The 3,949-nt window shown below is 36.6% G+C and overlaps 1 long non-coding RNA gene across 1 annotated transcript in view; it reads right to left on the bottom strand.

The window, feature by feature from the left end:
• Positions 1-3,949, bottom strand: part of LOC108515183 (uncharacterized) — a 118,164-nt gene that overhangs the window by 5,118 nt on the left and 109,097 nt on the right. Inside the window, exon 2 of the long non-coding RNA XR_001881451.1 lies at positions 1,890-2,009. This is a non-coding gene — a long non-coding RNA (uncharacterized LOC108515183). The remainder of the gene's footprint in view (positions 1-1,889; positions 2,010-3,949) is intronic.

Here is a 3,949-nt window from a genome sequence, read left to right as displayed (position 1 = left end):
AACAAAAGCAGTGTCCAATTAAGATATTTTATGACTGAAGGGTGGAGAAAGAAAATCAACACTTGCTACAAAGTTGGAAGGCAGCTAATGTATTCTATAAATGGTATATTTTGAAAAAATAATCTTTTTAAAAACTCTGGTATAAATACAAACAGCCAAGACAATGTGAGGAAGAAAAAGTCAATTATGGCATTGTTAGTCTTTTCGGAGTAGACCTGAAGGCCTCCATTTAGGAGACAGTATCCCACACATTCGAAACACACGAATCTGAGGAAATCAATAGTACTACTCAGTATTGTAATACTAATCACAGAAACACAAATAACAATAGCAGTTAGCTTTTGAGTTGTCGCCCCATGCCAAGCACAATGCAAAAGGAAAGAAAAAAAATGAGGAAGGAACCCAGACAGCACAATGATGTAAAAAGGGCTCTTTATTCAGAGCAACTAGAACTTACAAAGTAGTTCTACTCCTGGTTTTATTACTATCTCTCCTTGGTGACCATGTTACTAAATTTCTCTGGCCTTGGTTTCTCCATCTGTAAAGTCAGTGAGTTGAACAAGATAACCTCTTAAGATCATTTAGCTCCACAAGTCCACAATTCTGAATCAAAGGACTACTATAGACCGTTTAATTGGATACAAGGTGAGTCGCAATTTCCAGTAAAAGAACTGTTCACTATTTTAGGCACAAGTACGTAAACCTCTGGCAGAGAATAACATTTCTGCCACTAGTGTATAAGATTAACAGGAAATAGACATTTTATCTAAAATAAAATGTTCTATAGGCCGAAAGATCTGTTCATTAGGCAACAAAATTTTCACCTGTCCTGACCGTATTTTACATGTTAATCTCCCAGATAAACATGATCACTACTGTATCACCACCCAAACGAGAAATTAAATGCATATTTGAAAACCAAAATGTCATATATTTGTAAGGAAGGGCATAATTTTGTGTTTCAGGTTCTAAGTGATTACAAGTATACAGTGAACCAAATGTCACCAACTTTTATCTCTGCCTTGCCAGGGCACATGAGGAAGTGAGGAAAATCTTCAAGATCTATTCTACAAGAGATGGCAGTAGGCCAACCTAGCACCTAACCTGGTCAGCCAGAGGTAAAGACTAGCTAAGTAACACTTGCAGAATGATGACTACTGGGTACTAGGAGCTATAAGAAGTGGTTTCACAGAGTATTAGTCCCATTTCACCAATGAGGACATTTAGAATCAGGGCGATTAATTTAGCCAAGGTGACACAACTAGTAAGTGGTTGGGCCAGGATTTAAATACAGGTGTTCAAACTTCCAGGTCAATGCTCTTAGTCCTACACTATGATGAAGAAAGAGGTAGTCAAACGGTGACACAGCTGCAGTGACTTAACTCTTAACAGATCACAGGTGAAGCACTGTACTGAGCAGCATGCACCCTTTGGGACAAAGGAGTGTATTAATACTTGAGAAGTGGGATGGGAGGTAGAGGGGTTGGCAGGGGAACTAGAAAGAAATGCAAATGAAGACATTCCAGGACAGCTCTCTCCAAAAGAATGCAAATCATTTATATCCTAGTTCATCCATTCAAGAGTAATTCAGGAAGCTTTGCACAAGTAAATAATTAGTATTTTAGCACACTTTAAGGTTTAAAGTAATATGCATAATCAACAAGCACTGTGACTCATAATGGAAGGCAAGCGATTTCACCTATAACAAGACAAAGTGATTTTTTAAATAAACTGTTTTCAGAGGAATAGTTACTATAGCTGGTATATGATCCATGTACACATACATGTACACATATATAAATGCATCAGTTTCCTCAGAAGCATAAATTAGAATAAATGCATTATCTGATTCACTATATGAACATCTATTGAGTTAAAACAAAACTTACCTTAGATGAGACTATTCTATTATCACAAAATCTTTGTGCAACGTAAGCTTCTGTTTCCGAAACTGGATGATTGCCAACAAACACTGTGCGTGTGCCAACTCGTTTCTCATCTCCAGCACACTGACCAAGAGAAAAGGGGAAAATTCAGTTTTCATCACATTTCTCCACGCTTCTACCAAGTCCAGGATTCTTGTCTAAGCATGTTGGGCTATAATCTGGGGAGAAAGCAGTAGGGAGAGGAGAAAACCTTGTTAGGGAATTCAAAATCCACTAAGCTCTTACTTGCTGACATAGTAAAGATTAGTAAAAGTGCTGTTTGAACCAACTGTTCTGAGGTCAACAATGCAATTCTAAAATGATTAAAGAAAGTACCCTAGAGAAACAATATTTTTACTGCCAATCATTTTTCTTTCATCCACAGCCCAAATGAATCTTAACCACAACCTTCACTAGCAACACACTAACTCATAAGAATGGACTGGGAATATTTCATTTATTATGCAACTACTGAGGACAACCTTTCAACTACCTTACTAGAGAACAGAAAGCATAATGCAGATTACTTCTAAACGTAAAATAATTGTGTGTAAATGTAAAGGCCAGAAATAGAATGGCTGCCTCTACTGAAGAAATGATCAACTTTTTCTAAAAAGAAACTATAATTATTTGGCTTCACAGGATAGAGTTTATTTTGCAATCTCTCAGAGTCTTATTGTTGCAAAGTTCCATTTCACACAATATATTTCTCATGCCCATTTTACATGTTTAATAAGTAGACTCACTGAATCTACAAGTTTCAAGACTGGGCTCTATTTCATCCCACCCTTTAATTTTGCTGAGGTCTCACTCTCTTCGCTTAAATCAGGATAATACCCTTTTCTTATATAAATTTGGGACAGTCTCCTTTTATGGTACTGTATTACCATATCTGAGACTACCACATATTTAAGTCAAAGGATGTATGATAGAAACCAATATCCATTTATATATTCCCATTATTTTTTAGAAATATAATTCCCCAACTAAAATGTTTTAATATATGTAGTCACAAAGATTTTCCTTCCTTTCACTGATCTATTTAAAGGTCAAAGGTATAAATCCCACCCTCAAAGTAATCATTTTAAGCAAGACTACTTAGAACTTGCAGTCTTCCAATTATCTACAATGTCTGGAAGTACTCCAGTCTGAATTTGTGCATCTTATGTAGATGGTATGTAGAAAATTATTTCTTCGTTTAAAAATTAAAAATCACCCCAAAGTATAGATAAAACCTCTTTGCCTTGCGTTTTCACTTAAGCTTATGGTATTGCCTTTGAAATTTGCAGGGAATCATGCAAAAAGTAACTGGGACAAATTGAAGTAGAAGAGAGATTCAGGCTGTATATAACTCTGGAAAGCTACTCTGGCATGTGCTAAGGGAATTTGTGGGATCCCTGGAGACCTGGAAAAAGTCAGTTAAGTATCCATGCTGGACAGCTTAGTTATTTATCTGCCTGCCCAAAGACAAGGCATTTGAACAACTGATTGTCCAAGGTCCTTCGCATGCTAAGAGTAAATGATTCATAGGTAAATTTTCACACAGTTCCTGGAAACCAGTAAACAGTATCTTTACCAAGTGGTAGCTTTGATTTAGGGGCTTACTTCTCTGTTTGCAACTGTAATATACAGGTTCTGACATAGCTCACTGATAAGAGCACCAAATTTTCCATAATATCCATTTTGTAAAACTTAAAAGTGAAAGTGTGTGCATCTGCCAGATGTATAGTTTATCTGGCTTCACCCCAGCTCCAACCTTCTGTTGCAGGTTAAGGCCTCTCTGTGGTCTCCACAACAGACCTGACTCTTATAATGTACCAATTTGAATTACAGAAAATGCCAAGTTCACGTATACATTGCAATTTGCAACCTTTAATTTAATATTCATATGGCTGTTTAGTTTTTCACACAAGGAAGAAGTGGCTGCAGAGTAAATGAGGCAGAGTTACCTTTTATACAAGTTCTTAGTTAATTCTACAAGTGGAAAAGGGGAAGAGGCAAAGGAGGTAGAGAATCAGTGAAGT

The sequence above is a fragment of the Rhinopithecus bieti genome, unplaced genomic scaffold (genome assembly GCF_001698545.2).
Source record: "Rhinopithecus bieti isolate Rb0 unplaced genomic scaffold, ASM169854v2 scaffold_35036, whole genome shotgun sequence".
Lineage (NCBI taxonomy): Eukaryota > Metazoa > Chordata > Mammalia > Primates > Cercopithecidae > Rhinopithecus > Rhinopithecus bieti.
The sequence above is the reverse complement of the archived record's forward strand: the minus strand, read 5'-3'. Positions and strand labels throughout refer to the sequence as shown.